Below are 22,850 nucleotides of genomic sequence, written 5' to 3'. Positions count from 1 at the left end.
CCTGCAAAAAAAAGATGCAGACAACGGCGGTTAGAAATTGCATGTTTTGTAGCAATGGAATACGGTTAGCAAGGCGGAACAAATCTGCCATGGATTTCTTTGGAATAATAAAAAAAAAAAATCTGGTCTGTCAAAATGGGTTTTCTTAGTCACAGATGAATGGCGATACATGGATTCTGGTAGTGTTTGCCATTGTGCTCCAAAAAACCCCTCATACAAATAAAACAATGCATCGGTTTGTACCCCCCTCTCCCCCCCCAAAAGGTCTATTAGAGCAGCAGTCCCCAACCTTTTTGGCACCAGGAACTGCTTTTGTGGAAGACAATTTTCCCACAGACCAGGGAGGAGGAGGAGGAGCACACAATCTAGATCCCTCACACGCACAGTTTACAGTAGGATTTGCGCTCCTATGAGAATCTAATTTTAGCCTGATGTTCTGAGTTGGAGCTGAGGTGGTGATGCTCACGCTGAGGAGTGGCTGCAAATACAGTTGAAGTTTCGTTTGCTTGCCCACCGCTTACCTACAGCTGTGCAGCCTGCTTCACATACTGGGACCGGTTTATGGCCCGGGGGTTGGGGACCCCCAATTTTTTTAAAAAAATTACATGTTTCCTCTCTTTTGTTGTTGTTCCTCATCTATCTACCCACCCTTCATCTCAAAACTTTTTCAACTTAACAAACGTTTCAGTTTACAGTCATTCAACAGTAAACATGAATGTTCCAAAATAGTGGAAAAAGTTTTAATGGAACAGAATAGATTACTATCTGTAACCTTCAGACTAGGTTTAGATGGATTCACACATTCTTATAGGATGTTGCCCATAGTGGGTGGCACATTCATTTGAACTGGAACACCAAATAACTATAATCCCATTGTATCTATTTTAATTATCTCTCTCTTCTCATCTGTCTGTCTGTCTGTCTGTCTGCCTGCCTGCCTACCTACCTACCTACCTAATTACCTATCTACCTACCTAGCTACCTAGCTATCATTTAGCTATCCATCCATCATCTATTTATCATCTATCTATCATCATCATCTATCATCTATCCATCTAGCTCTAAATCTATCCAATTAAAGTGCAAAAATTGCTCAGAGATGTTTCTTCATTTATTTAAAAAAGCATTTGAACAAATGTGGATGTCAGGACCCACCCAATCCACATCCCAGGAAAGAACGAACTCTTGAAACAGGAATTGTCCAAAAGGAGCTTTTACTGAAACATGATTGGTAATGGGAATATTAGACAGGATCTGAAACTGTGTTACAGGTTGGTACCTTTTAAAAAGTCCCCAAGATGAACCCCTCCCTTCAAGCCATCTGGTTTGTCCTGGATCAATTAAAATTCAGGTGTCAAATCCTTCCATGGGAAAGAGATTCTAATCGGGGATACAAACCAGATCTCTTTCCCCACCCCCTTTCCATTGTTGTTTCAGTTCAAAGGTTCTCCTCCTGGTCTTTGAATACAGCCTCCCAGCAGGCTGAATAAACATCCTTGTGCCCATTAACCCCTTCTCTTCTCCTCCTTGGAAAAAATGTCGGAATCCAGTGGGGGTTGTAAGATTTTTAGAACATACATATAGGATTTTATGAATGGGATATAAATGGATTCTGACAGTGGACCAAGTACAAGATGAGAACTAAGAAAACCCTACATGACGTTATCTCTCCCTAGTTTATTTTTGGCAAAGCAGTCCTAGCTCTTTTTCCTTTTTATTGTATAGGAATAGGCACATTGCTGTAAAGGCTTGCCTTCATAAAAAAAGAATAATGCCCGAAGCTTATTGCTGGTCAAATTTTGGGTGGATGTGTCCTTCTATTAAGGGACTGTTCTGTACCAGCCTGCTACTGGCCTTGCAGAAAAGGCAACCCCTTTACAGACGGCAAAAGGCTGGAATACGTCTGCCAAATTTATTACACAAACAAAACATGAAACAAGATACCAGAGCTTTGAAACACTATCGGAGCGGTTGCTTTCAGCAAACCAGCCCTCCCCCAAACATTCCCTTTATAAAGAGTTCAGGGCGTGGCCTCTCTTTGCCTCCTTCCGAGAAGTCCCACAGCCTTCCTCTGCTTGCTCCTACTTGACTGCCTCCTGCGTCGGGCGTCCTTGAACAGGGCCAGCTGTGGGTCATCTTCATCCACACTGTCAGGCTCACACAGCTGGGTCTCCACCAGGTAGGAGGGGCCTGGCTGGGGGCTCTGCGGAGCCTCAAAGCCATCACCAGCAAGTTCTTCAACACCCCCCTCCTCCCCCTCATCTGAGTCATCCGACCCAACTGCCGAACCCACAGGCTGATCCTGAATCACAACAGGGACTTGGCTGTTGTGCGAATAAAGAGAAAATCTTCACAGGTTTGTAAAAGGACAGCTCCTGCTGTGTGTCAGATGCATAGGAAACCTTTTGTTGTTTGATACCCCACGTTTCAAGCTGCCTATCAAAAGAAGGGTATTTTATGGAGGCCGTATCCCATCTAATCATTAGCAAGTATTTTGACTGGCAGAAGTTTGTTGGATATGGATTACATGTCGCATCTTTTCAGAGCAAAAATTGCTCATTGGCAGGTAGGTCACAACTAAAAGACGCCTTCATCAATAGACAACACTTTTTTCTTCTTCTTCTTCTTCTTCTTTTTTGGACGACAATTCTTGGCATTTTTACTGGAAATGTGGAATTGATTTTGTCTTTATTTGACTGACTCACTCAAAGGAGAAATGGAAAGGAGACCTGGGTATCATAATATCATTAGAACAAAATGGATCCATAATCTCTGCAAAATCCAAATCTCTACTAAAGAAGGCAGGTTTATTCCTCACTCTCGTGTGGATAGGTAAAATGTGGGTGGAGGTAGAATATGTATAATGGCAAGACATTTTCAGTGGCCCCTGGTTACTCCCACAGAAGGAATCTACCTTGAAACCAGGATCTTTTTTTTTTTTACCTTGCATCATTTTGGCAATTTGGTGATTATTATCCTCCCCAGCTTCAAAGTATCTTCACCATATGTCTGTCCACAATCTTGGCAACCATGTTGATTGGAAGGAGCTGACAATTGCAGCTGGGTTTCTGATGCCCTCCCCCTCGCCTATTTACACTGCACAAAAGGACGATTGGAAAGGAAAATATTGCAGAGGCGAAAAACGTAAGCACGATGTGTGCTCAGACTCGCTGTGTGGTTAAGCAGGCTGGCATATGCTGGCGAGGGGGGAAAGATGTCAGCCATATTAAAGTGATGTCAAGGAAGAAAGAGAGGTTTTTTTCTGACAGGTGCCTTTTCCACTGCAAGCCTGATTTCTTGATCCTATATTCTTGAGAGATTGGAATCCAAGTAGCTGCTCAGCCGTGACTTTTCATTTTGTTTTGTTGCAAAGAAATGGGTAAATTTATCTCTTATACCCAAGTCTAAGGCAGCTTGACTAAGAACTCGGTCTCACTGTATCCAATAAAGCCTATTGCCAAATCAGTGGCTTTAATTCCTCCTATGGTTTACTACAAGGATGCCAATAGGTGTGTGTAAACCATTGATGAAAAGAAAGGCGCCCGAACAGGGGAAAATCACTCAGTCCTAATTCATCCATTTTGCAGTTCTGATGGCATTTCCCATTCCCTCTTTGCAGGTTGTCCTCAGCTTACAAACAAAATTGTGCCCAAAATTTCCATTGCTAAGTGAGACCTTTATTAAGTGAGTTTTGCCATATATGACCAGATTTCTTTTAAAAAAAAGGTTTTATTGATTTCCCCCCCCGTACATACAGTAATAATTTTTCAACCAACGTGCTGTCTAAGTTTACATTCGCTAATACATATTTAACTCCTAATCCTTTATTCTTTTCTCTAGCCATCGATAAAATAAGTCCCAAGTTTGAGAATATTCTGTTTCTTCTTCTTCTTCTTTCAATCTCATAGTCAATCTGTGCGCATTCTAGTATTTTTTTATTATTTCTTCATCTGACGGTGTTCCTTCATTTTTCCAAAATTACGCAAATATAATTTTTGCTGCTGTTGTGATGTACAAAATCAAATATAGGCTTTGTTTGTTAGTCTTTTCTGCCATTATACCTAATAAAAAAGGATTGGGAAGATAGGCAGATGTTGATAGTGTTACAGGTATTGTCACAGGATGTAAGCTGTTCCAAGAAAAGCTGCCTTTTGCAATTGATTGATGGTGAATTTGTCAACACCTAGGGTGTTTGAGTAATGCTCCAATTATTATTTGTATTATTACTGCTATTATTTAGTGGCTAGATTTTTTTTCTCAGCCAGTCAAGTGATTGCTAAGAAATGGTGCTTAGAAACAGTTACAACGTGCAACATGTAAGTTGCCAAGAATTAAACACGTTTATCAGTCGAAATAGCTGAGTAAACTTAGGAACTTTATTAAGTGATTTTCCCAAGGGTGACAAGAAATTGCTTTCAAACTGTTAAAAACAACAACAACAATCCACCATCCATCTGTGTATGAAAAAAAGTAATGGAAGATTGGAAAATACTTACTGCTGGTAGCTACAACTCTGATACAGAAACATCAGCACAGATCTTTATGGATTTCCCAAGAAAAATTTATTCCCCTTGCAATAAACAATGGGATGGTATTGCATCTGGTCATATGGCATTCTGGATTTTGCAACCAGTTTAAATACATGTCAGTTGCCAAGCGCCCAAATTTTGATCACGAGACCAGGGGGATGCTAGAATGGTTGCAAGTGTGGGCACCAGCTGTAAGCTACTTTTTTTTCAGCACGGTTGTAATTTCTAAAGGTTATAAGTTGAGGACTCCCTGTACCGCTTTATATACCGCTTCATATAGTGCTTTACAGCCCTATGTAAGGGGTTTACAGAGTCAGCCTACAACCCCCAGCAATCTGGGTCCTCATTTTACTGACTTCGGAAGGATGGAAGGCTGAGTCAACCCTGAGCCGGTCAGGATCGAACTGCTGGCAGTGGGCAGAGTTAGCCTGCAATACTGCATTCTAAGCACTGGGAAGGAAGGAAAGAAAGAAGGAAGGAAGCACTTAGACTTATATACCGCTTCATAGTGCTTTCCATACTCTCTAAGCAGTCAGCCTATTGTCCCCAACAATCTGGGTCCTCATTTTACTGACTTCAGAAGGATGGAAGGCTGAGTCAGCCTCGAGCCAGTGAGAATCGAACTGCTGGCAGTGGGCAGAATTAGCCTGCAATATACATTCCAATCACTGCTCCACCCTGGCTCCATATGCTGATTTTTCACTTGAAATCCTCAAATATTCCTATATTCTTTTTTTTTGGGGGGGGAATCCATTGTCAGACTCCTGAAGGAATATTGCTTCTAATACAGAAGAACCATGATAGAAAATATCTTTAGCACGATGCAGTGTGCGTGACATTGGAAACATAATTTGGCACAAAGTATGCAGAGTACGTGAACCACCAAAAACCTGGAGTTTTGAAACTGATCTGGGAAATTAAATGGATTCAGTCTGGACTTTCAAGGCAGTTTGGAAAAAATATACAATCTGATTTGGACCTTCAAACTGATTCAGGTTTCCAAAATGAATTATTTTGATTATTGGAAACAATTTGAAGGAAAAAAAAGATTTTGCATTGAATTATGTTCCTGAATCTTTCCTAATGAGGACCTCAGAAGCTGTCTGAGTTAACTCTTAAACGTCAGAGTTTCAGGTCAGATTTAGAATCAGATTGATTGAACTCTCACCAAACCTATAGCTTCAACAATTTCGGTTTTCTATGAATAATAGACATTTCCTTCTATTCGGTGCTTCCGTTTTTGTGTTTTGTGTTCAACAGTAGATTGTCTGTTAAAACAGGGTTAATATAAATGGTTAAGATTCTTCTTCTTCAGAACTCTCCCACCAATTCTGATAGCTAAGTGTATATGTGTGGGCGGGTTCTCTTGTGCTCCAGCAAAAGAAATGTCAAGCAACTTTCTCCTGCAATGCAGGAAAATTATTCTGAAAAAGACTATTATTTATTTTCTTTGAAAGCCTGTTCCAATGTAGAATTAGCTGCTTTGAAAATGTTTAGCCCCATTGTTCTCTGACCCATATTAAAGTTATATTATTCCATCAAATACCGTGCATTTTCAAAACAAGGTATAAGAGGAGAATTTGCAATCAAAATTTTAACTTGCAGGAGATTTAAAAAAAAAGGATAGAAACTGGGGCTTGAATAAATTTGAAATAAATAATTAAAAACCACGGTTCCACGTTCTCAGTTTTTCAGTTTCTTCACAGCTAACACCACTAGCTTTCACATCACACTGATTAATTTCTTGGAGACCAGACTGACATCAATTATGAACTTAATTTCAAGAAAAATATGATTTCTATAGCGCCTGGAAAGCCTTGATATAACTAAAAATAATAGCAACAAAACATCCTAAAAATGGTAAATTATTCTTGATGTGTGACATCCATTAACCCATGACTAACTTGTTTTGCAATTTGTGAGGGGGAAGTGAAAAGAGCAGGTCATAGTCTGCGAAAAGATGAACAGAAAGTCCAGGGAATTAATTTATTAAAGGATTAGTTTCTATTTAGAAGCAACAGCTAGGAAGCAAAGGGAAGAAAAAAGTTTAATTAATCAAATCGCAAACTTAAATGCCTAATACTTGTGCCACTCTGAATATTTTCCAATTTCAGCCAATATGTATATGTATGTGTATGTGTATGTGTGCGTGTGCGTGTATATAAGGTTTCCATTAATGGAGCAATATCACCATAATTATGGTTCATGCAACTCTATGTTATTTTCAAAATCCTCTTTAAAAGATTTATGCATCATTTGCCCTGGACATTGTTTCTCCTTCCTGGAAATCTTGTGGGGGATGCTATCCAATCAGGGATATTATTGTCACAAAGATGATATCATGCTGATTCATGGTCAATTAGAGTTGATTACACAAGAATAGATTAAAATCAATCACAAACGAGACCACATCAGAGAGCAATGTAAATGGATAAAAGAAATGTTGGGGGGAAAAGGCTCCCAAAGGGATTTCCCCCCCCCTACAGTTGAATTGAGATGCTAGCCATCCATTACTTGGCCAATAGAAAGGTGGTAACTGCATAGATTTTGGGTACACTGCTTGGGTTTCCTGTTACTTTCAGTCACCTAGTTTCCTCCAAGACAACTGTATAACTTGCATTCACCCTTCCCTCCAATTAACAGTTTTTACCCTTCTTAAGGGACGCGGTGGCTCAGTGGGTTAGGACGCTGAGCTTGTCGATCAGAAGGTCGGCAGTTTGGCGGGTCGAATCCCGAGTGCCGCGTAGCAGAGTGAGCGCCTGTTACTCGTCCCAGCTTCTGCCAACCTAGCAGTTCGAAAGCACGTAAAAAATGCAAGTAGAAAAATAGGGACCACTCCGGTGGGAAGGTAACAGCGTTCCGTGCGCCTTTGGCGTCTAGTCATGCCGGCCACATGACCACGGAGGCGTCCTCGGACAAGCGCTGGCTCTTCGGCTTTGAAACGGAGAAGAGCAATGGCCCCTAGAGTCGGAAACGACTAGCACGCATGTGCGGGGGAACCTTTACCTTTACCTTTACCCTTCTTAAGTCTGCCCTTGAATGGGCTCAAAATAAGGGGGGATATAACAGAACGACAGAGTTGGAAGGGACCTTGGAGGTCTAGTCCAACCCCCTGCTCAGATAGGAGACCCTATACCATTTCAGACAAATGGCTGTTCAGTCTCTTCTTGAAAATCTCCAGTGATGGAGCACTCACATCCTCTGAAGGCAAGACATTCCATAGGTCGATTGTTTCAGGAATTTTTCCCTTGGTTCTATCTAGGTTGCTTCTCTCCTTGATTAGTTTCCACTCATTGTTTCTTGTTTTGCCTTCAGGCGCTTTGGAAAATAGGTTTAGGTTTAGAAAATAGGAAAATAACTTTAGTACTAAGCTAAGTATCAAAGCTAAGTTGAGACTGATTTTAAAAAGAGCCTACGTGATGTAGTGGCCTCGGAATCAGGAGTCGGTGAGTTTTAGTCTTGCCTTAGGCAGGAAAGCCAGCCTTTCTCTCAATCTAACAGACCTCCTAGGATTGTTGTCACAGGGAAGCGGGAGGTAGGAGCATTAGGTATGATGTCTTGAGCTGAACAACAGCACCAGCAACAACAACAAACAGGATTTAGTCATCACAAGAACAAGGACAATTAAACCTACATTCTTCTCGGGCAAGGAATGGATGAAGGCAGTGCCCTGGGGATGTAGCAGGACAAAGAGACTATCAGGGTGTGTTTTCATCTTTGGAGCCTGGGTCAGATTGCTAGGTTGTCAGCAAAGGTCAATTGTGTGAATGAGTTATCATTCCCAGGATTGTATATGTTTATTTTGTTTTCTGATGGTGGAGTCTGCTTGGGGAAAGAGTGGCAATATTTACTTTTTTTAAAAATTAAGCATATTTGTAGGTTGCTACAATCAATTGATTCGCAGCAGCTTACCAATATGAAAGAAAGAAAGAAAGAAAGAAAGAAAGAAAGAAAGAAAGAAAGAAATAAAAAGAAAGGAGAAAAAGAAAAAGTGGAAGAGAGACAGAAAAAGATAGAGGAAGGAAGGAAGGATGGAAGTAAGATAGAAGAAAGAGAGAAAGAAAGAAAGAAAGAAAGAAAGAAAGAAAGAAAGAAAGAAAGAAAGAAAGAAAGAAAGAAAGAAAGATGGACTAATGGAAGTTATCAGGGCCATCTGCAAGAAAGTTTTCTAGAAAGTCAAGATTGTAGCTAAAACCATGCAATCAAAGGACTTCAGGGTGCACTATCATCAGATGCAATTAACTCGTTAAACACATTCACACTTTCTTTTTTCACAATCTTGTTTAGTTGAATGAGTTCTGCCCCAGGGTTTGATTGTTTCCTCCCTAGCTGATGCCATATTTCAGTATTAAAACCAGCCATTCACCTCGCTCTGCCCTACATCATGCAGTACATGGGATTAATCTTTTTAGTACAAAGCCAGGTGAACTACAATCTGCTAGGGGGATCTGACCATCACGGCAAAAGTTCAGATGTGCAACCTCTGAAATAGAGTCTGCACAAAATATATAAGTGATGTCCCTGCAAATACACCTGGGTACAATCACTTGCATTCTTAATTAAGAACTCAGAAGGGGAAAGGAGTTGAAATGTAGAATGAGTGGTGTTATAGTCCATGATACTCTCACTCAGGTAGACAGCAGTGCACTTGGAGGAAGGAATACCTTGGAGCAGAGAGGCAAGGTGGCCAAGAAGAACAAGTCTTGAGGGAGACTATCCTGAGCTCAGATGTTAAGAATCCATGTTGAGATGGAAATACATAGAAGCTCACTAGCAAAGCAGCTGTTCTGCAGCAGAAGGTCCAAGGTTCACCCCTCGGTTCCCACCAAAAGTGATCCTGCTGTATCAACAGATGGAGCCTTTTTTTAAGCATATTTAAAATATGCAAAAGAAATATCAGCACAGCATCATGGGTGGCTTTCTCCATAACTTTGTTTAGATATGTGTGGGAGAATTCCAATGTTTTACAATTCGTACTTTCTGCATCTCGTTTGCTTTTTGTCAGCAGATCTCACTTAATTTCTTGCATTTCTCTATTCAGATTACTTTGGTATCATGCCTCCTTTGGACCATCCAGAAGGAAAGACTTGGTAACCCATTCCTTAATTTTACATATATGTAGCATCTTCCTTCCTTCCTTCCTTCCTTCCTTCCTTCCTTCCTTCCTTCCTTCCTTCCTTCTTTCTTTTCTTTTCTTTTCTTTTCTTTTCTTTTCTTTTCTTTTCTTTTCTTTTCTTTTTTTCTCCAACCAAGTCAAAACAGCTCCTAGCCTCCCTGAAATTCATCATCAACTTTGGCAGATTTGTGCTAGTGCCTTTGTTGAAGGCAAAGCGCCTGTTTATTTCCCCCCAGATCTTTTGCTGAGCAAAATGTCACTTGGAGAGTTTCAGCTTTAATCCTCTTTTTGCTCTGATAGTTCAGGGCCATATCTATATGCCCCAGATGTTTCAGGAAGCAACTTGAGTAGATCAATAGGTCATCAAAGCAAACCTGCAAAATAGAAAAACCAAATTACTCTTCCTGTATTGTGAAAGTCAGTGGGACTTGTCGAACAATTTTTTTTTTGAGATCAAAAGATCTGTTCAAATGATAAATCTGTAGGTATCACAGATGTAAGTTCCATTTTTCTCCCTTGGAATCCTGCTGTAATAGGCTTTTTATGGCTGCCCTTCTACGTAGATTAGTCAGAACTAAAAAGTAAGGTTTTTGTGGAAAGTGTTTTTTTTAAGTAGATCTTCTCTGTGCCCTACAAAGCAAGTTTTGAATTGATCAATATTTAAGTTCAGATCCTTGCTTTTGCCAGAGTCAGAGGTTCTCAGGATCAATATATTTGATCTAGTCTTTTCCATATGTTTTCTCAGGATCTTAGCATTAAAATAACACTTTCCTGTAATATTGCTTTAAAACTGTCTTGTCTGTCTGTCTGTCTGTCTGTCTGTCTGTCTGTCTGTCTATCTATCTATCTATCTATCTATCTATCTATCTATCTATCTATCTATCTATCTATCTATCTATCTATCTATCTATCTAGTTTGCTTAACTGTGCTCTGACATATCCAGACGTGAGATGTAATAATTGGATAAGTGGATGGTTGAATTAAACATATTGTGTGGATCACACCTTTCTGGGATAATCTTTTAAATGGGATCCACAGTTATAATTTGAGATTTGCATAATTGTTGCTGGTGGACACAACAACGTAGTTAATGCTTCCTGATTGGCTAGAATACAAGAGGTAGACCAGTGGTGGGATTCAGCTGGTTCGCACCACTTCGGCAGAACCGATAGCTAATTTTTCGTTCTCCAGGCCCAGAAGGGACTTCCGGAAGTGGCATCCACACAGAGAACTGGTTGTTCACCTATCTGAATCCCACCACTGAGATAGACTGCTTACCTTCATCGTCATTGTACCACAACGAGTCTTGGCAACAGAAAAAAAAATGAACTTGCAAAATTTCCATCTGCTTTCCTTTTTTACAGCTAGCCAAAATATACCCATATGCTGTTGAAATTTAATTTGGACTTCCCTCTGTGATCAGGTACATAGGATACAAAACTTCATCCTTGGGATAAAAGCAGCCTCAGATCTATGCACCAATTAAAAAGAAAAATAACACCGCAACCTTCTCTTTCCAACTTGCATGCATTCCTCCTTGGCAAGCCAAGGACCAGTTTTACGTTTCCCTTTCCACAATGACTTTACTTAAAAGCCCTTTTGCAGTTGAAATCAGGAAGATGCCCAGCCCATCTATAAATAAATAATAATCCACCCATCTATAAATAAATAGCAAACCGTTACATATGACAAGAAAAAGAGCTTTCTTGAAAATAAAAAGTGAAGATTAACGATGGTTCCCAGTGAAATAAGGCTGAAGGCTTTGGCGTAAGTTGTAATTGCCTTTTAGTAGGAATTATTTAACACAGCCGAGATTTTTTTTTCTCTCACCACCTTCCAATGTGTGAATTTCATTTCGATCAATTTGGGGAATAACGAGATTCTCACAACCTTGAGGCAAAGGTCCTTTGGGTGGCTTTAAGAGAATGCCATTGCAACGCAGCCTTGTCTTCCCAAATAGCGATAGCAATAGCACTTAGACTTACATACCACTTCATAGTGCTTTCTAAGCAGTTTACAGCGTCAGCGTATTGCTCCCAACAATCTGGGTCCTCATTTGACCGAACTTGGAAGGACAGAAGGCTGAGTTAACCTTGAGCCAGTCAGCATTGAACTAGGCTGTGGGCAGAATCAGCCTGCAATACTGCATTCTAACCACAAGGAAGGAAGGAAGGAAGGAAGGAAGGAAGGAAGGAAGGAAGGAAGGAAGGAAGGAAGGAAGGAAGGAAGGAAGGACAATAGCACTAACACATAGACTTATATACCACTTCACAGTGCTTTACAGCCCACTCTAAGCAGTTTACAGAGACAGCATATTTGCCCCCCCCCCAATCTGGGTCCTCATTTTACTGACTTCGGAAGGATGGAAGGCTGAGTCAACCTTGAGCCAATCAGAATCGAACTTCTGGCAGTGAGCAGTGAGTTAGCCTGCAATTATGCATTCTAACCATTGCGCCAAGCGACGAGACATACAACACAGAATAGGTAGAGCATACAATATGGAATAACAGTACAATCTCCTGCCCATGACACTACATTCATTATCTTGGTGTCATTGTGTAGGAGCAAATGCCTGTGCTACCATAAAGCATGACTGGGGTGGCACCTTCATGAAGCTTAGTTTTGAGTAGGAGATACATAGAATTGCAACGTGAAGTATCAGCTAGATGTAACTGAGAAGAGAAGGGGGTCAATGTCCTTCGTTTCTCTCCATGGGAAGAACTGAGCTGAGCTGTGAAAACTCAGGCCGTCCACTTGAAACATTACAATACAGTAACTCAGCATCCAATTTCTTCTTTGACTTCTTCTTTGATGGTTTACTGGGCACTCCTAGAAATGATACGGAATAATCTCCACTAGAACAGAAAGTAATTTGGGGAAGTCAGTGAAATGCTCACTTGGGTCAATGTCCATCAAGCATCCATCATTCTTTCTCACTACATCAGACTGGATAAATACTTGTCAGAAAGTACAGGGCTGCTGAATTGACTTACTGGAGCTTTCGAAAAAGTTCAGAGAAACATTGTTTGCAACCTTTTTTTTTTCTTCTTCTCCTTTTCCTGTTTTTCTTAGTGGAGGGCTGTCAAGTCCTCAGTCACAAAGCTGAGTTATATTAGAGTTACTCTGTGAGTTTGGTCCTCGTCATCATTCTCCTCCCCCCTTCTTTACATTTTGTTAAGTTGATAACAAAGAAATTTAAATACCCAGTTGGCATCAGAATCAAGTGGACCCATTTCTCTTCCCTCCAGTTTATAATGCCTTTGCAAGACCACACTTGGAATGTTGCAAACACAATATAAATATATATATATGTCGAGACTCTAGAAAGAGCACATTTATTTATTTTAATTCCATTTATATCCCGCCCTTCTCCGAAGACTCAGGGCGGCTTACAAGCTTAGCAGTAGCCTTCATTCTATGTATATGCCTGCTTATTAGGGCTTTCGCTCCCCCCCCAAGCGGCATTATTACAAAGTCAGCTTAATTGCCCCCAACAATCTGGGTCCTCATTTTACCTACCTGGGAAGGATGGAAGGCTGAGTCAACCTTGAGCCTGGTGGGATGCGAACCTGCACTAATTGCAGGCAGCTGGTGTTACTTAAGGAGGCATTAGCCCACTGCTCCACCAAGGAGAGCAACAAAGATGATTAGAGGACTGGAGGCTAAACCACATGAAAAACAGTTCCATGAATTGGGTATGTCTAGTTTAATGAAAAGAAAGACTAGAGGTGACATGATAGTAGTGTTCCAATATCTCAGGGGCTGCCACAAAGAAGAGGGAGGGTCAACCTATTCTCCAAAGCACCTGAAGGCAGGACAAGAAGGAACGGATGGAAACTAATCAAGGAGAGAAGCAACCTAGAACTAAGGAGGAATTTCCTGACAGTGAGAACAATCAGTGGAACAGCTTGCCTTCAGAAGTTGTGGGTGCTCCATCACTGGAGGTTTTTAAGATGATATAGGACAACTATTTGTCTGAAATAGTATAGGGTTTCCTGCCTGAGCAGGGGGTTGGACTAGATGACCTCCAAAGTACCTTCCAACTCTGTTATTCCGTTATTCAATTAGCCTGTGATTTGATTTTGCCCAGTTTCTAATTCTCGGGATTAATATTTCAATAGGCCAATAGCAAAATATCCAGTGTTATGCACCCAGAAGAAAGGAGTAACCTAAATACAGATGTTATGGAAGCAATCATGTCAACATTAATGGCATTTTTAAATAAAAGAGCTACATCACAAAAGCTAGATTTTGCGAGGATAATTAATATTTCATTGTTTGTGATTTGATCCAAAAAAAGAGGAAAGCAGGCAAAAGTAGATTATATTGTATTTCACCTCAATTCCTTCTTCCAAAGGGGGATGTCAATGAACTTCTCTTGGTTTTTATTTTTAAGTGAATTGGCATGGGAGCTGATCACAATGCAATTATGCTTCAGATCCCATGCTTCTTTAAATTTGAAAATGTGGCTCTTGACTTTACTGTATTAAAAAAAAAGTAGAATCACCTGCTTGTACCTCTCAAAGCATCTTACCTCAAAGATAAGTTGATAATTATAATAAAAAGATGGGGAGAGAATGTTAATTTTAAAATATAATGAAGCATAGACATGAAAGGGCAGAAAAACGAGTTGCTGTGCATAATAGATTACTCAATTTGGCCTGTAATTGCAATAAAAGAAAGCAATTTATTAAAAAAAATGCTTATAAAAAAAGGACTCTTTTGGATAGCACTAACAGTAGCACTTAGACTTATATACTGCTCCACAATGCTTTACAGCACTCTCATTTACAAAGTCACCATATTTCCCCAATAACCTGGGTCCTCATTTTACCAACCTTGGAAGGATGGAAGGCTCACCTCAACTCAAACTCCATCAGGATCGAACTCCTGGCAGTGGGCAGAGTTAGCCTACAATACTGCATTCTAACCACTGAGGACCCAGATTGTTGGGGGCAATTAAGCTGACTTTGTAATAATGCCGCTTGGGGTGTGTGTGAAAGCCCTAATAAGCAGGCATATACATAGAATGAAGGCTACTGCTAAGCTTGTAAGCCGCCCTGAGTCTTCGGAGAAGGGCGGGATATAAATGGAATTAAAATAAAATAAATAAATAAATAAATACTCCTGGGAAGCAACTTAAAGGTAAAACCTTTATGAGAAGAGGCAACATTTGCCCTTACGAAGCCATATGCCAATTTGTGAATCTGTGAAGGATGAATTTAATCCTTTTAAAATGTTTCACATCTTGATTTTGTCAAGTTTCATCTTCAATCTTTCTTAATAAGAATGGGAAAAAGAACATGGATGCTGAATCAGCCAACCAACCAACTAGTCAACACAAAGAGCTTGCAGGTAACATCAATGGCACAGGATTGCTCAGGTCACCAAGATACCATCAAGGCACTATTTTCCAATATTAAATCTGGGTTTGTTTGTGTTTTTTTAAAAAATACATAAGAGATACAGTACTGATTTCTGGAAAGATCCTTTGGGCATATTTGCATGGAAAGTTCTCTGCAAAAAGCATAGATCAGGACACCCTTTTCTGATTTATCATGACATTTTGTGTCTTTTTAAAAACAACATTTCTCAATGTTTTTTTCAAAATTAAGGTGAACTTCCACATGCAAGATATATCCTACGATATCAACCTGAAATAAGGGAAAGGAGCAAGAATTAGACGTGGTCTAGTAGTCTGTTTCCATATTGTTAATAATATTAATATTCTTTGTTCTACCATGGTGTCTTTTTACTAAACCCATTACTTAGATCAGGTTTATTGAGATTCTGCAATATGTTTAGTGGTCAAATTTGTCAAAAATTTGTGCCCATATTTTTCATGCTCTTAACATCTACTGTACTTCAAGTTTTGATGGCACCTCCAAAAATTATTTGTATCTGTTCCTTTTCAAAGTGCCCAGACTATTAATGATCTTCCTTCTAAGTATATTATTTTTCTCCCTAGCCATAACACTGAGAAAGGTTTTGAAAGTATAATATGGTTGCTATCTTAACTGCCAAAGGGGGAAAAATAGCACAAGTTCCAGTAGAAGGTTAATTAAGGCCTTTTTCCCAAATCATTACAGTTCACAGTTTCTCCTTGGATTTCCCATTTAGGTTCTTGTTGTTGCTGTTCAGTTGCTAGGTCACGTCCGACTCTTTGTGACCCAGGGACCACAGTACGCGACACCCCCACAGCCCCACACTGTTTCCCTGAGACTGCTTAAAGTCATGCTTACTGGATTAATGACACTATTTAACCAACTTCTTTCTCTTCTCTTTTTGCCTTCAGTCTTTTCCAACACTAGGGCTTTTTCCAATGAGTCCACTCTTCTCATTTGGTGCCCAAAGTGGTGGCTCAGTGGGTTAGGAGGCTGAGCTTGTCGATCAGAAGGTCGGCAGTTTGGAGGGTCGAATCCCGAGTGCCGCATAACAGAGTGAGCACCTGTTACTCATCCCAGCTTCTGCCAACCTAGCAGTTCGAAAGCACGTACAAAATGCAAGTAGAAAAATAGGGACCGCCACGGTGGGAAGGTAACAGCGTTCCGTGTGCCTTTGGCGTCTAGTCATGCCGGCCACATGACCACGGAGACGTCCTCGGACAAGTGCTGGCTCTTCAGCTTTGAAACGGAGATGAGCACCGGCCCCTAGAGTCGGAAACAACTAGCACGCATGTGCGGGGGAACCTTTACCTTTTTATATATATCTTTTAATCAATAGGTTGAGTTCAGCAAATATATTTAATGACAAATTTCTTCACAGCCATGGCCTACCAACTCTTGTGTTCTCTTCTTCCCCATTTCCAAAATTAAATCATGCCACTTCAGCTCAGCTGTATAATAATTCAAAATTATCCTATAACCTCTTCCAAATGCTGATAGGTTTTTTAAAAGGCTTCCATTAGGATTATTTTCTAAATAATTATTCTAAATGATGACAAAAGGAATTGTGCCTGATTTATGATGCATTCATACAGCACTCCAAACATGAGTCTGAATATGGATTATTGACCAGTTTGGGGTTAAGTAGCCTTTAATCATCCAGGAAAATGAAGTTGGGGGCAAGAGTGACAACAAAGAAGAGACACTCTTTTAAAGCCATCTGTAATGCTCCAGGATTTTTTGCAGCCTTATTTTGTTGTTGTTGTTGTTGTTAGTTGCGAAGTCATGTTCGACCCATCGCGACCCTATGGACAACGTTCCTCCAGGCCTTCCTGTCCTCTACCATTGCAGCCTTTATAGCGAGTACCTTTTAAGACAAAGTTTGGGGGGGGGAAATGGCTTTTGTCCAATTCATTTTTGTGTGACCAGAGCTGAGTCACAAACCACTTTTATTTAAAAGAAAGTGCCTACAAGATGGTAGGTAGAGGAGCAGTAAATTGCTTACTTAGGATTGATCCTAAGCCAGACTCAGCATTATGTGTAAGATTTCAGAGAGTGAATAGAAAAATTGTTTTTAAAAGTTACAAAGATTTGTCAAATTATTAGAATTCCATACCAAGTGGAGAGGGTTATTAGATGAAAAAAAAATGATATTACTAGTTTTACCAGACAGGAGTTAGTAAAGCAATTAAGAAGAGTATTTAAGAAAAACTGAGCAAAACCGCCAAGGCAAATGGTTGGAACAAGCAAGTACAAGACCAGCAATCTCAAAACCAATTCATTTAACACCCAGTTCTGCTGACATCAGAGGGATTATGTGAAGGGAAGCGACTCCGAGACCGATCTGCAAAAGGGTGTGTGGAATGTATAATTCATAGGGCAATTAATTTTTCATTAGTATCGACCTACTACAGAGTCACAGCTCATGGGTTAGCATTTTGAACTTTTGCAGAATTGAGCCCTGTTGTCTGAGAAATCTTGGAAAGATAATGAAAAGGTCTCTTTGATAAGGAGAAAGAGTCCCGCCTACAGAAGAGGTATTTAACTCAAGTATAGACAGCGGATAGAATAAGGCAAAGGTAAATATAAGGTAAAGTATAGATAGCAGATAAAATAAAGCAAAGGTAAAGGTTTTCTCTGTCCAGTTGAATCTGACTAGGGGTAGGTGTTCAAGTCTGTTTCTTAGCTGAGAGAGCCAGCATCGTCCAAAGACATTTCCATGGTCACGTGGCTGGTTTGACTATACGCCGAGCTGCATGGAACACTGTTACCTTCCCACCGAAGTGGTACCTATTTATCTACTTGCATTTGCACGCTTCAAACTGCTAGGTGGGCAGGAGCTGGAGCAAGGAACAGGAGCTCACCCCATCATGTTGCGCTCAGGTCTCAGGCACAGGCTATCAGCTTTTCAGCTGACAAGCTCAACATCTGCGCCATCACGCACCCTCCACCACAAATAGAGCACAATTAGTCCTTGACTTACGGCCACAACTGAGCCTGAAACCTCTGTTGCTAAGTGAGACAGTTGATAAGTGAACTTTGCCCCATTTTACGACCTATCTTGCCACAGCTGTTAAGTGAATCACTGCAGTTGTTAAATCAGTAACACAGCTGTTAGGTAAATCTGGCTTCTCCATTGGACTTGGTTTGTCAGAAGGTCAGATGACGTGATCACGTCACCCCAGGACACTGCGACTGTCATAAACATCGGTCAGTTGCTAAGTGGCTGAATTTTGATCATGTGACCATGGGGATACTGCAGTGGTTGTATTAAAAATGCTCCTAAGTCACTTTTTTCAGTGCTTTTGTCACTTTGAATGGCCACCAAATGAACTGCTGTAAGCCGAGGACCACCTGTACACAATTACAAAAAGTGCAGAATTGCCAGGAATCTCTCTTAATTTGGGAGTACTCTCACTTCGTGCCCAATAATGTAGCCCCGCGGCTTTATTACATTCTGCAATGTAGTTCGGTGCATATGTTTGTACATTTGTGGGTCCCTATGTAACTGGGTGTCAGAAGTCCAAATGCAGAGCTGTCTTCTCCCCCATCCCTTGGATAGACCACACCAATGGAGTTGACTAGATTTTTTAAAATCACATTGAATTCATCAATGGGTGAAAAAGATGAATGACATACAGATCAATTCACTTAGTAAAAATTAAGCCATTGTTATTGCATTGGTCAGACCCAACTTCAACAATTGTGTCCGGAAACGGACACCATATTTTAAGAAGGATGCAGGAAAAGTATAACAAATTCAATGAAGGGCAGTTAGTATCTCATCAGAACATGTGAAGCTAAGTCCTGGGGGGGCAGGGGGGGATGGGAGAAAAGAATAATTGGATGTATTCAACTTAAGGCCAAACATCCCTCTGCACGAGATGCTTTAAATTAGATTCCTGAACTGAACAGGTTGCTCAACTCATTGGCCTAAATGGTTGCCTCCAACTTCATTTCCACAAGCAATTTCAAAACGGGAATTGGTTAGTAAAAAACCCCCATACTTTTACTTACAATTGTCTGTCTTGATCTTTACTCATTCAACCATAAGCCATTCTTACTCCTTCCCAATCTTTCTTAATGTATTTGCTGTAACCCAGATACATTAAGCTCCAACTGAACCCACTCAAAATATTTTGTAGTGGACAATTGTAATAAATTTAATAAAATCTATGAAGTAGAGTAATCAAAAGGGGTAAACACTCTCACAACCGTATAACTATAAATAACCGCGATTCGAACATTCTCAATCCTCAGTCCATTATTGGAGGTGTGTGTGTGTGTTCCTATTTCCAGTTTGGGAGAACTCTGAACATTTGCTAAGTCAGTAACAACTAGTCAGTTTTGACGGAGTTGGAAAAGCTAAGCAGTACCAGATTTGCTTGAAGGGGGATTACCAGGATTGTAGGCTAGACAGGAAGGTCCACCAAGTATCCTACAATAAGACAATGACAAACCATGTTCTTATTATGATCAAGAAAACGACACAGCTACGTCCATATACTCACTTGGAGCCAGACTTGGTTTGAAAAAATAACAGAATAACAGAATTGGAAGGGACCTTGGAGGTCTTCTAGTCCAACCCCCCATTCAAGCAGGAGATTCTATACCAGGGGTCGGCAACCTCGGCTCTTTTATGACTCGTGGACTTCAACTCCCATAATTCCTGAGCCAGCATGGCTGGCTCAGGATTTCTGGGAGTTGAAGTCCACGAGTCATAAAAGAGCCGAGGTTGCCGACCCCTGTTCTATACCATATCAGACAAATGGCTGTCCAGTCTCTTCTTAAAAACTTCCAGTGTTGGAGCATCCACAGCTTCTGGAAGCAGGTTATTCTACTGATTAATTGTTCCAATTGTCAGGAAATTTCTCTTTAGTTCTAAGGTTGCTTCTCTCCTTGATTAGGTTCCATCCATTGCTCCTTGTCCTGCCTTCAGGTGCTTTGGAAAATAGCTTGACTCCCTCTTCTTTGTGGCAGCCCCTGAGATATTGGAAGACTGCTATCATGTCACCCCTAGTCCTTCTTTTCATTAAACTAGAAATACCCAATTCCTGCAACCGTTCTTCAGATGTTTTACCCTTCAGTCACCTAGTCATATTTATTTATTTATTTTATTTAATTGAATTTCTATACCGCCCTTCTCCCGAAGAACTCAGGGCGGTGTTGCTCTTTGTATTCTTTGTATTCTTTCTAGAGCAGGGGTCCCCAACCTCCAGTCTGTGGACCGGTACCGGGCCATGACATGCCAACAACTGGTCCACACAAACAAGCAAAGCTCCATCCAAGGGATTCAGGCAACACACAAAACCACACCCTCTCCAATCCAGTCCTTCTCCACAGAACCGGTTCCTGATGCCCAAAAGGTTGGGGAACTCTGTTCTAGATTCTCAGCATCTTTTTTTTTTATACAGGATGCAATATTCCAAATGTCACCTTACCAGGGCATTATAAAGTGGTTAACACTTCACATAATCTTGATTCTATTGTAAAGACAGAAACAAAAAAATAGAAAGAGAATAGAAAGATAAAAAAGTCTATTCTAAAGTACCGTACTAAGAGTGTTTTAGCTTATTTAGATCTATTCTAGTTCAACCAAAAAAATTCCTGTCCTCTTATATAAATTGTATCATGCCTGTCTTTGAACTTCATCAGAGATGAGTTTCTTTCAGGAAAAATACCAAAGTTCAGCTATCAGTGCAATGGAATACATCTCTCTCTCTCTCTCTCTCTCTCTCTCTCTCTCTCTCTCTCTCTCTCTCTCTCTCTCTCTCTCTCTCACACACACACACACACACAGAGAGAGAGAGAGAGAGAAAGAAAGAGAGAGAGAGATGAAAGGCACCCCAGAGATGAATAATTTTGATTCTACCATCCCTGCCAAGACTTTTCAAAAATAGGACTTCAGAATAATGCTCATTCAATTATTATTTTTTTTAAAGACGGTTCTTCAAAGTTTTTCCTGAAATCACCACCAAAGTCATGGATAATTCAAAGGTAATGTCTCCTCTGTCGTTAATCAGTAAGTCATTAACCTTAACTGGATTAAAATATAAGGACTTGTAAGGGAAAAATTAAAGCCCCATCAAACGGTTAGTCCCGGTACCATTGATGATATTTTATTTCACCATTTTAGTTTTTTAGTTTTCTGGAGCAGGGCATATTGAAAGGACAGGTAGACTGTGGACAGTCTTCTTAGCCCTGTGCTTAGGAGCCATGCTTTGGGCCTAGCTTCAAGGTTAAATCCCCCCAAAGAATTAATAAATGTTACAGAAATCTATTGGTGATTGGTAGCTGAAGGAGATGGAAGATCCAGAAGGCAGTAGGCTACAGGGCATTGCATGGCAAAGCAACTAGACACAGCGTTGTCTTAGGCCTAAAGATATTTACTGTACTGCTATTGTCTTTCTCACCTTCTCACCTCTTCATCTTTCCTACTACGGGTAACTTTTCTCCTATTGGTAACTTACGAGTTATCACTTGTTGTTTGTATCTTATGATTTATGGTTTATGACCTACTACTTTGTTGTTTGTATGTACATTGAGAGCTTATGCACTAGAGACAAATTCCTTGTGTGTCCAATCGCACTTGGCCAATAAAGGATATTTCTATTCGTAAATGCTCTTCTCTTGATCCATATCAAGAAATGTTGGTGGTTTTGATCGATATACATGCCATGTTATTTTATTTTTGATGTGGTTTTACTTGTTTGATTGGGATCCATCCAGAGTTCGATATAAGATGATTTCATTGCAGGATCTATCTAACAAATCACTCAGTCACTCTTTCTAGAAAGCCACTTTGGGTTTCATAACCATGTGAGCATCTTTATGTTCTTGTGTTATGTATACCACAAGCAGTGTAGGACAGACGCTGGTTTGCTTCTTTTGTTGACATGTTATCTTGCATTCTTTTTCAGTCTCCAGGCTGTGCAGTGATTTTTCTAGGCTTTCTATGTCTTGAGTGTTACTTTGCCAAGAATTCTTAGGACTTAAGTTCCCATTAAACCGATGCTGGATTAATCTGACTAAATGTAAGATTCTAGACAATTGCATAAATTACCTCTGTAGCCACTAAGTGGCACTAAATGTTAAAAATACTTGACACAACCTGTTGTCTCTTAGGGCAGCCATTAGATGTTAACTGAGCGCCTGTTACTTGTCCCAGCTTCTGCCAACCTAGCAGTTCGAAAGCACGTAAAAATGCAAGTAGAAAAATAGGGACCACTCCAGTGGGAAGGTAACAGCGTTCCGTGCGCCTTTGGTGTCTAGTCATGCCGGCCACATGACCACGGAGACGTCCTCGGACAAGCGCTGGCTCTTCGGCTTTGAAACGGAGATGAGCACCGGCCCCTAGAGTCGGAAACGACTAGCACGCATGTGCGGGGGAACCTTTACCTTTACCTTTAACAGTCTGTTTCTGGAGGAAAGATGGATATGGGTACCATCCTATGATCTCTCAGAGCTTGTGGGAAGCTCTGCAGTTTATCTGAACTACATTTAAAAAGGTAAAGGTTCCCCCGCACATTCTTGCTAGTCGTTTTCCAACTCTAGGGGCCGGTGCTCATCTCTGTTTCAAAGCTGAAGAGCCAGCACTTGTCCGAGGACGTCTCTGTGGTCATGTGGTCGGCATGACTAGACGCCAAAGGCACACGCAACGCTGTTACCGTCCCAGTGGAGTGGTCCCTATTTTTCTACTTGCATTTTTATGTGCTTTCGAACTGCTAGGTTGGCAGAAGCTGGGACGAGTAACAGGCGCTCACTCTGTTACGCGGCACTCGGGATTCGACCCGCCAAACTGCCGACCTTCTGATCGACAA

This window comes from Vipera ursinii (assembly GCF_947247035.1).
Source record: "Vipera ursinii genome assembly, chromosome: 10".
Lineage (NCBI taxonomy): Eukaryota > Metazoa > Chordata > Lepidosauria > Squamata > Viperidae > Vipera > Vipera ursinii.
Note: the sequence above shows the minus strand (reverse complement) of the source record.